The 11,776-nt window shown below is 37.2% G+C and overlaps 1 long non-coding RNA gene across 4 annotated transcripts in view; it reads left to right on the top strand.

Annotated features, from left to right (window-relative positions):
- LOC309626360 overlaps window positions 1–11,776 on the top strand; it is a 109,890-nt gene that overhangs the window by 25,428 nt on the left and 72,686 nt on the right. The window lies entirely within an intron of this gene.

The raw sequence follows: 11,776 nt of genomic DNA, 5'->3' as shown, positions 1-11,776 counted from the left end.
TTTTATAGACATCATAGCTCTTTCCTTACTTTTCTTCCATCTCTCCCTGCCATTCATAACAATAACCTAAACAGTAACAATTTCTGCCTTTTCTTTTTTTTTTTAAACATCTTTATTAGAGTATAATTGCTTTACAATGGTGTGTCAGTTTCTGCTTTATAACAAAGTGAATCAGCTATACATATACATATGTCCCCATATCTCTTCCTGCTTGCATCTCCCTCCCTCCCACCCTCACTATCCCACCCCTCTAGGTGGTCACAAAGCACAGAGCTGATCTCCCTGTGCTATGCAGCTGCTTCCCACTAGCTATCTATTTTACGTTTGGTAGTGTATATATGTCCATGCCACTCTCACTTTGTCCCAGCTTACCCTTCCCCCTCCCTGTATCCTCAAGTCCATCCTCTAGTAGGTCTGCATCTTTATTCCCGTCTTGCCCCAGGGTCTTCTGACCATTTTCTTTCTTTTTTTTTTTAGATTCCATATATATGTGTTAGCATACGGTATTTGTTTTTCTCTTTCTGACTTACTTCACTCTGTATGACAGTCCCTAGGTCCATCCACCTCACTACAAATAACTCAGTTTTGTTCCTGTTTATGGCTGAGTAATATTCCATTGTATATATGTGCCACATCTTCTTTATCCATTCATCTGTTGAGGGACACTTAGGTTACTTCCTTGTCCTGGCTATTGTAAATAGAGCTGCAATGAACATTTTGGTACATGACTCTTTTTGAATTATAGTTTTCTCAGGGTATATGCCCAGTAGTGGGATTGCTGGGTCGTATGGTAGTTCTATTTTTAGTTTTTTAAGGAACCTCTATACTGTTCTCCATAGTGGCTATATCAATTTACATTCCCACCAACAGTGCAAGAGGGTTCCCTTTTCTCCACACCCTCTCCAGCATTTATTGTTTGTAGATTTTTTGATGATGGCCATTCTGACCGGTGTGAGATGATATCTCATTGTAGTTTTGATTTGCATTTCTCTAATGATTAATGATGTTGAGCATTCTTTCGTGTGTTTGTTGGCAATCTGTATATCTTCTTTGGAGAAATGTCTATTTAGGTCTTCTGCCCATTTCTGCCTTTTCTTTTTAAGCACATCTGATTATAAGACTATTAACTGCAGTTTGTCTTTTACATTCCATTGTCAAGAAGTGAAAACAGTTATATATGAGCCAGTTTTTCAGGAAAAATGCAGATTGCAAGGGAGAACCCACATAAAATGTATTCCTTACATACATATAGCAACTAGATCGATGATTGAAAAATATTGTTAAATCATAACACTCCCCTGTTCAAAACCTATCAATGGCTTCTCATTAAACTAAAGTAAAATCCAAATTCCGTAGTATGGTCTACAAGGCCTTTCAGGATCTGAACATCCTGTATCTCTGTTCTCCTCTCCTCCCAGTCTTCTCCAACTCACACCACTTCAGCCACTCTGGCCTTACTACTTATCCAACACACCAACTTCTTAGCTCTTCCTAGTCTTTTTCCTTGGATTAATACCAAAATGATACTGAGCAGGTGACCAGTCAACAATGTTGTATGAGGATATTCCACACTCAGGGAACAGCAAGTACAAAGCTCTGAATGCTCTCTTTCTGTCATTTTCCCCTGGACATACATAGGCAGACATACACATCGACATCCATATCTTTCTACTGAACATTTTTCTTTGCTGCACACCCACTGACATTATATCTGTTTTGTATACCCATCTAGTGTCAGTTTCTCCTTCTATGTCATGAGTACTATGATCAAAGACTGCTTTCTTTCTTATTCTCTGTTATAGTGCCTACACCTAGTATAGTATCTGGCACATGATAGACATTTAATAAATCAGCCTTTCATTTCACTTTCAATTTAAACGTAGACATTATTTCCACAGTGCCAAAATCTGATGGAAAAAAAAATGTTGTTTATAGTTGTGACTATAGCCAAAGTCAGTATATTTGTAACTGAATATTACACTTTTCATCCGTATGGTTTGTCATAATGGAAAGAGAGATGTAGTCTGAAGGTGAACTGGGAAGTACAATTTGAAGAAATTATATCATTTATTCTTTCTAAAATGAATCAAGGCTTATTGTCTTTGGGTAAAAATGTATTATTAAAAAAAAAATTACAGTGAACTTCTTTTCTGCATGTAAGAAAACATTTGCTATTTAAAAAAATGTGATTCTCTCTCTGATGTGAGAAGAATTTATTACATTCCCTATCCGAGAATTTCATTGCCATTTGCATGTTGCCTGGAATACAAATTGTACTTAGTAATCAATCAGTGTTTAATTGCTGCTCAAGTAAACCCTCGTAATCAGACTTGCTGTAAAAATGTTAAGGTGTGCAAAAAGCATAAGGTGGCATTTTCCCCTCCTTCTTATTATGCCTGTGTAACTTCCATTAATACTAATAGGAGGCACAGCTGGTCGTCAACAGGAGATTACAGGTTGCTGTTTAAATCATATTTTATTTTTATACCTTGGCAAGATTTATGTATTGAAATCAGTTGGCCAGATTTTTGCTGTTGTTAAGAAAGCTTTTCTCTGAAAGAATGAGATTGGGGGAGGGAAATGGAGTCTCATATTTTTTATTTTAGGAATATAAAGACTCGAAATCCAAGCAGCAGCTTGTCCTTATACAGCAAGTCTGTCTTATGCTTTAGCACCAGCTGGAGTCCCATTTCTAATTTGCTGTGAAGAATTAAGTGATTTGAGACACATACCCTGGAGTATTTGACCTCCAGTGTCAACCAGCTAGCTTGCAATTCCCTTGGCTGGAAAGTTTCTCCAGAATTGATTTGAACTAACATCAGTTAAAATACTCTGCAATATAGCAGCAAATATCACTGAAAATCTGAGGATGACTTTATAGCCATGAAAATAAGCACACTGTAGAATATTAAGGAAAGGAGTTTAAAAAACATGGAAAGCTTGGTGATCAGAAATGTTGTGACAATAGAACTTTTCACCTCAAGGTCATTGGTTTGAGTCTGGCACAGTTGGGTAGCTTCACTGGCTAAAGGTGGTTGTGAACTGTGTCAGTGCTCTCAAGCTTATTTGTCATAAAACAGCTATTCCTGTTATTCTCAATTGCCACAGTGTTGACAATTCTTGAGACTAGAAGGACTAATAAGGACAAAGTTAGGGCAGTATCCTCATTACCCCAATGCAAACCAGCCTCCATTTATTTCAGTCTTCCTTTTCCCATGTTGTTGCCCTCTTCTGGATTGTTGTCCATTTTTTCTCTGTACCTAATCTAGTTCTTCAAGTCATTCAACTCATTCCTTCTCCCTCTCCATGATACATCTCCCAATAATCCTAAGGATTATAATTTTCTTATTCCTGACCTTGCTTGGTATCCAGTTACCTGATGATAAATATACCAGTATGAGTAACGCTATTATAGGTGGGGGAATAAATGTCACCATTCCCATATTTCTTGAACTTCTCTATTCCTCTATTTTCTCCTTCCCCAGCTTCCACTACAGTTAATTAGCCACATCCCGTGGAGCCATATCCTCATTCTCACTCCAAAATCTCACCTGGATCCTCACCCTGGTTCTGGTGCCCCTAGTTGACACTGCCTACCCTAACTTGCTGTACTATCCACTCTAAACCATGAAGGATACAACGAAAGCTTATAACCAGGGACGCCCCCATCCCCTTGACATAATAAAGTAGATAAAGGAGAAAGCAGATGGAAAGTGTCAGTCATGAGGTGAGATCAAAAGGTGGGGGTAGCTTCTGAGAATCCCTAGTTGGAAAACTACATGGTGATTACCTTTCATAGCCTATTTTCCCGTATTTATTAGAGTCATATGTTTATTGGAATATTTAGTACATTTAATACTACATTTCAAGTATAGTATGAGTTCACGTAGCCTTATGACTTTACATAATCCCCGAATTCTTTAACTTCTATGTTTATTCCCAGAGTAAAACTACATGGTGGGACGGAGTAATAAAAATATCTACCTTTTATTGAGAGATTACTCTATGCCAGGCACTGCCTTGAGTGCATTATGTATATTATCTCATTCAATACTTAAATCTATCTCAGGAGATATTATTATGCTTGTTTTATAGTAAAGGAAATTGAGCTTTCGGGAGTTTAAGTACGTGACCAAAGTCACACTGCCAGAAATATCAAAGGTTCAGGCTGAACATAGATATTTCCAAATTCACAGCCCATTTTCTTAACCAGTATTGCCACGATGTCTTCAAACTCTAATATTTTGTGATTTGATCCGCCTATTTAAGCACCTAAGGTCTAGCCTGAGATTTACCATAATATATCAAGTTTGCTTCAAGGAAGTATTATGCATATGCATTCAACTCAGTGCTTTATTTAATATATTTGGTAGAATGAAGTAGAGTTATGCTTATGTGCCATTGTGGACCAATTCTTGGTTAAGTCTTTGTCACCCAGTAAGATTTTGAGTGTAATAATCCAGTAACTGACATGTATTTTCTTTTTGTCTTAGAAAACATATGACACATTATTGGGCACTGAATAAATGCTCAACATATGCTTATAGCTTTGAATTGATGTTCTAATAAAATTATCAGGTTATGGAAATTCAGAAGTTTGTGCCCTGCAAATTTTGATTTTAATTTGAAAGAAAAATTATCCTACTTGCTATTATGGTACCTAAGACTATATACAATCCACTAGTGAGGTTTTGAGGGATATGTGATCATTTTGTATTCATAATTTATTTTTTCTGAATATGTGATAATAAAAATGTAAAAAAAAAGTAAGGGAGAAAATATGTAACACTCATAATTCCACCATCAATGCTTTAATCTATGTCAATTTATACAACTGTTTTACACAATTGGAATTATTTTAATAACCTTGATTTATAACCTGATTTTTTTCACTTAACACAAAATATGATATTTAGTAGATTCATGGTATTCTAAATTTTGAATGTTATTAAGTATAGGTTAGGTTATGCTGCAATAACAAATGATGGCAGAAATTTCACAGGCTTAATACCACAAAGGTTTATGTCTTACTCATGTTACATTTCCCATGTGGGTTGACCCGGAGCCTCTGCTCCATACAGTCATCCTGGGACCTAGTTGCCAGACGTTTCACTTTCCTTTGGTTGTACCTTCTGGAACATGTGGCCTCCTCAGTCACTGCAGCACATTAAAAAGATGCAGGAAATTTTCATCTTAGCAATTAAATACTTAAACTCGAAATGACACGTGTCATTTCCACTCATAGTCCGATAGCCAAAACAAGTTATATTACCCTCCTAATTGCAAGGGGGCTGAAAACTGTAAGGAAACATATGGAATATTTTATATAACTAATCTTCCTCACTTTTCTCCTTCAATATAATTCCTTCAGTTTTATATTAACAGAGATTTCTCAAAGTTATGATTATCAAGAAAGGCATTCTTCCCATTTTTCAAGTGTTGATAAAAATGTAGCAGTTACTAACCTTAGAGTTCAGACTTAGTTAGGTTCACCAGAAATATAACTTAAATTCTTCTCTAATAGAACTTAATTTTTATTCTGAATCCTTAATCAGTCAAATGGCAAAACCAAAATCTCGCTCTTTGTAAGGCTTCTTTTCCCTTTCACACAGAGTTGCTTCTTCTAAATTCTAGGCAGTTGACAAAGTGCCAGCATCTTAGTAAGGAGGGTGGGCACCTGGTCCTTGGTCATTTTCATGTTTCTCTGTGATAAAAGATGAGATGACCATCATCCATTTGTTCACTGTCCACACATGTAAGTACAGTTTGCTTTTCTTTCCTGAAGACAAGGCCTCCAAAGCATCCTGTTCTCTCTCAGTTACTACTGTGGGCCTATGGAACAGAGGGAACACATTATTTTGCTACGGTAGCTACATTGGGAATGTGTTAGGGATGGGATGAGCGTGAGGGGATGCAAAACAAGCAGAGCTCGAGTTCTTTTCTGAGAAACCCACAAGTGACTAATCTTTCATTCTTGATAGGAAAAATGAGGAATATAGAGATTGATCACATATTCTTCCCAAATATTATGATGTAGCATAACCTTGTTCCTGGATCTCAGGTTTTAAAATGAAAAAGATAAAATCTGACTCATTTTACTCGTGTTTTACAACCCTCATTTCAGGCTATAATCTGACTGAATAAATAGAGGAAAGGCAAAAAATGAGGAAAGGAAAAAGAAAAATACATAGCAAATTATCAAGATATTCTGCAATCTGCTAACCAAGTACTCATAGCTGGTTTCTTCTGTGTAAGGTGGCCATATTCTGCAGCATGCAACTATGTTATCTAATAAATCCTGACTGTCTAGTGTTTATTTGGGATCCTGGAGCCAAACTTCTCCTGTAATAATGTGTGGCTCAATCATATTCTCAACCTTAGAATTTTGCTTAGAGACTCAGGTGTTCCTAGGAATAAAATTTTATTATATACCTTTAGAAGTGGTGGTAGTGAAACGGGGGATTATTGCTGTTTGTTCATTTGTTGGTTGGTTGTTACTTTAGAAGAAGCATTTTGTCTATCACTGTGGGTAGGTGATTCATTAGTTGTGAATGTTAATTCATTAATTGTGAATTACTTGTGAATTCCCTCTCTCCCTTCATCTGGCTCCTGGGAAGGAAGCTCTGTCTTGTTTCTAAGGAATTATTTTCCAATCCTCCTGCCCATCAAGCAAAGTTAGAAAAATAGATTATTTTGTCATTCTGGTAGAGGGATTTTTGGCTGAAGAAGCCCTTTTTGAGATATGAATTCATATTTTGAGAAAGAAAAGGACAGGGTTAGTAGAGGCCTTATGTTTTGGGAGTGGGGTGAGAATGAGAGTTGACCCTCAGTCCTGAGTGGAAATGGGAAGGAGTGTGAAAAAAGAAAAGTGAGTGCAGCTTCCACAGAGTAGAGGCCCTCTGAATAGGTAGGGTCTTAGAAACTGAAGGCTCGTTTCTGCAAAGACCGAGTGCTAAGTTTCACACTTTTGAGGATCGTGGAAAGTGTCCCCCACAACTTAACCAGATAAAGTGGAAGTTGACCTTCCATTGGAGCAACAGTCCTCAAAGGCACTGTGCTGTCTAGGCAGGAATTCTGATAAAAATTATGAAAGAGCACATAGTGAAAGATCAAAGTCTAATATTACATGACATTACGTAGACCCTAGATGGTCTCTTTATTTTTTTTATAAACCTTTTATTTTAGAAAAATGTTAGATTTACAGAAAAGTTGCAAAGGTAGTACAGAGAGTTCCCATGTATCTCACATCCAGTTTTCATTATTATTTACATCTGAAATTAGTACGGTACATAGGTCAGGTTAATGAACCAATATTGGTCCACTATTACTAACTAAAGTTCAAACTTCATTCATATTTCCTTAGTTTTTAACCAAATTTTTTAATGTTGCAAGATCCCATCGTCTATACCATGTTATATTTAGTTGGCATGTCTCCTAAGATTCTTCTTGGCTCTGGTAGTTTCTCAGAAATCCTTTTTTTTTGATGATATTAACAGTTTTGAGGAGTGCTGGCTAGGTATTTTGTAGAATGACCCTTAATGAAGATTTGTCTGATGTTTTTCTCATGATTACACTGGGTTAAGGATTTTGGGGAGGAAGACCACAGAAGTGAAATGCCATTCTCATTGCATAATATCAAGAGTATATGCTATCAATCTGACATCACTTTTGATATTAAACTTGATCATTTGCCTGAAACTGTATTTGTCAGGTTTCTCCACTGTGAAGTTACACTTTTTCCCTCTCTCTTCTTCCATACTGTATTTGCAGGGGGCGCGGGGCGGGAACGGAGTGATGAAGTCACTATAAAAGCTCATATTTAATGTTTAGAAAAAAGAAGATCAGTGGTTGGTAGGGAAGAGTGAATAGGTTGAGAAGTATATAAAAGAGATAGAGTCTGATCTGTGCTTCGAATCAGAGGTAGGTTTGGATAGGCAGAAAGAACAGAGGATGGGAAGTCATGCTCCCCTTCCTTGAGGGCTGAGAATCTATATAAATTACCTGGAATTCTTCTGCATGGAAGCTTTTAAAATTCTCTCCCATGTATTTACTTATTCAATAATTAATTTATATTAGTGTAGACTCATGGATATTTATTTAATACTTTAGGTTATAATCCAGTACCACTTTATTTTGTTACTCAAATTATTCCAGCTTTAAACATTGAGAGCTCCTTAAGTTGGCTTCAGTGTTGCTTTAAGATTCCATTTGTGTGTGTGTGTGTGTGTGTGTGTGTGTGTGTGAGTATTAGTCGACTCAGGAGGCTGCTGTAACAGAATACCATAGACTGGGTTGCTTAAACAACAAGAATTTATTTCTGGGCTTCTCTGGTGGCGCAGTGGTTAAGAATCTGCCTGCCAATACAGAGGACACGGGTTCGAGCCCTGGTCTGGGAAGATCCCACATGCCGCGGAACAACTGGGCCCGTGAGCCACAGCTACTGAGCCTGTGTGTGTAGAGCCTGTGCTCCACAACAAGAGAAGCCACGACAATGAGAAGCCCGCGCACCGCGATGAAGAGTAGCCCCCACTCGCCGCAACTAGAGAAAGCCTGTGCACAGAAATGAAGACCCAACACAGCCAAAAATTAATTAATTAATTAATTAATTTTTTAAAAAAAGTTATTTCTTACAGTTCTGGAGGCTGGGAAATCCAAGAACAAGATGCCAGCTCATTCAGTTCCTCAGTGAGGGCCCTCTTCCTGGTTTGCAGATGATTGCCTTTTTATTTTATCCTCACATGGTGGGGAGAGAAAGAGAAAGAGAGAATGAGAGAGAAAGAAAGAGTAAGCTCTGATTTTAATGCCATCATGGGGGCCCCACCTTCCTCTAAACCTAATTATCTCTCAAAGCCTCCATCTCCAAATTGGGGATTAGGGCTTCAACATATGAATTTGGAGGAGATACAAACATTCAGCTATAACAGCGTGTGTGTGTGTTTTAGCATTTTCTTTCTGGCACTACAATATGCTGCAGGCTCATCGTGTGTATTTCCTGCACAGTCTGGAAGCAACGATTTCTCCAAGGAGCCCTGGTTCATTTTATTGGAGAATGGTATTAGAAACCAAGATCTGGGCACTAGGTATTCTTACTGCTACTGGAGTGTCATTGCTTCTAGGCCTTCTCAGCAGACAGAGCAAGGAAATATGTGTATGTATACTAACCCTCGTGTAGATAAATATCTATAAATACTTCCTATGTATCTATCTGTGACTATATTAAACTAAATGTGAGTTCATACTGATGTCTTCAACTCTAATCCACTACTACATAGATCATCTAACCTTCTCCCCTTGCTTTTCTGTAACCTCTTATTCCAACAGTGAGAGAACTGACTCCCACCATCCACCATCCACCATCCATTTACTTAATTGTTCAATTTCAGTGCACATGTATAGCAGTACCAGAACTGTTAACCCACGATCCAGTGGGAAGCAGCAATACATTGCTTTTGTAGTTACTTTTGCCTAGTTTTACAGACTCTGCGAATTTCCAAAGTTGCTTTGGTTAACACCTGTTCCCCCACTTCCTTCAGTAAGGTTATTTTGTGCATTTGTAATACAGTTAGATTCTTCTGTCACAGTCTGCATTCTATCTTGGGATCTCTTGATTTCCTAAATAATTTCTTTTTAATTTGCATACATTAAGGTTTGCTATTGGTGTTGTAAAGTTCTATGGGTATTGATTGACAAATGCATTATGTCATATATTCTCTATTAGTATCATGCAGAATAGTTTAATTGTCCTAAAATATCTCCTTTATTTCGTCTATTCAAACCTTCCCTCTTCTGGAACCCTTGGCAACTACTGGTCTGTTTACCCATTCTATAGTTTTACCTTTTCCAGAATATCGTTTAGATGGGCTCACACAGTATGTAGCCTTTTCAGACCGACGTCTTTCGCTTAGTAATAAGCATTTAAGATTCATGCATATTTTTGTATGCCTTGCTAGCTCATTACTTTTATCACTGACTAGTATTCTGTTATTTAGATATACCACAGTTTGTTTAACAAAAAGAAGGACATCTTGGTTGCTTCCAACTTTTAGTGACTATGAATAAAGTTTCTGTAAACATGCATATGTAATATTGATTTTTAGCTTTATCTTACTTTTAAAAAATTTTTGACATAATTTACATACCATAAAATTCATCCTTTAAAGATGTATATTTAAGTATTTCTAGTACATTTACAATATTGTATAATCATCACCACTGTCTAATTCCAGAATAATCTCAGCTCCCCAAAATGAAAACTTGTATCCATTAGAAGTTACTCCACAGTCTCCCTTGCCCCCAGTCCCTGGCAATCACTAATCTACTTTTTGTCTCTGTGGCTTTGTCTATCTGGGGACATTTCATATAAATGGAATCATACAATATGTTGTGTTTTGTTTCTGACTTCTTTAACTTATAATGTTTTCAAAGTTCATCCATGTTGTACCATGTAACAATACTAACTGGTCTTTATGTCTGAATAATAGTCCATTCTATGGATATAGCATACTTTGTTTATCCTTTCTTCCGTTGATGGACGTTTGGGTTGTTTGTACTTTTTGGCTATTAAGAATAATACTGCTATAAATATTTATGTACAATTTTTATATGAACATATGTTTTCATTTCTCTTGGGTCTATACCTAGGAGTGGAATTGCTGGGGCATATGCTAACTCTATGTTTTACTCTTTGTGGAACTGCCAAACTGTTTTCCAAAGCAGTTTTACCATTTTAAATTCCCACCAGCAATGTATGAAAGTTTCAATTACTCTCCGTTCTCACCAATACTCGTCGTTGTCCATTATTTTTATTAGAGCCATCTAAGGAGTATGAAGCAGTATCTTACTGGAGTTCTGATTTCCATTTCTCTAATGACTAATGACGTTGAGCATATTTTCTTGTGCTTCATGTGCAGATTTTTGTATGAGCGTAGTTTTCAAATCAATTTGGCAAATACCTAGAAGCATTATTGTTGGATTATGTGTTAAGACTATGGTCTCTTTATTTGTATTCAATCGAATAAATATGATGAATTGCGACCAACATTTGTGGAAAAACTCCTACCTGTTACAAGCTATGACAGCTAGCCATTTGTTAGCCAGAGAGGAGGCAGAAAGCTCCTATTACCCCGTGTCGTTCTTTCCTGAGTGGGTAGGAGACATTTCACCCTCTAGGGAAGCTTGGAGAAGTGGTGGGATACTTTTGGTTTAACAACGAACAGTGTGTGCTACAGGCGTTTATTTGTCTGAGGCCCAGTCAATATTGCGCAGTGTGTGAAAGAGTCTTGCACAATTAAGAAACACCCTATCTCAAATGTCATTGAGCGTCCCAGATGAAAATAACAGCCAGACGTATGAGTCAGCAGAAACCAAAAGGTAGAAAAAAGTGAGGGGTAGAGTTCAAAATTTGCAAGTGATGGAAAGAAAATAGTGGTTAAGGACAACTTCCTGGGACTGAGAGGTGATATGATCTTCCTAGAGCTGTCTTGAGTCATGTCATCTCTGGGAACTCTATATGTTATAGTCTCTATTTAACGACCCCTGGGTCACTTGAGAATCTTGTTTTCCTTATTTATATTTTGTATCTTCATCCTGACCACCTAACATTATGTAGATTACCTGAGTGTCAGGTTTTGCAATCAAGAGATGCTAACTAACATACCTTTTTTTCCCCCATAAAGATATGGAGAGGGTGGAATTTGAAGAGGGAGGTCCACTTTACTCTGAAGTTATTCATTATAAGCTGTTAGGACTAATATTTGCATGTGGTTAAAATGTTACA

Source organism: Balaenoptera borealis, assembly GCF_965194805.1.
Source record: "Balaenoptera borealis genome assembly, chromosome: 1".
Classification (NCBI taxonomy): domain Eukaryota; kingdom Metazoa; phylum Chordata; class Mammalia; order Artiodactyla; family Balaenopteridae; genus Balaenoptera; species Balaenoptera borealis.
This window is presented reverse-complemented; position numbering and strand designations above follow the sequence as displayed.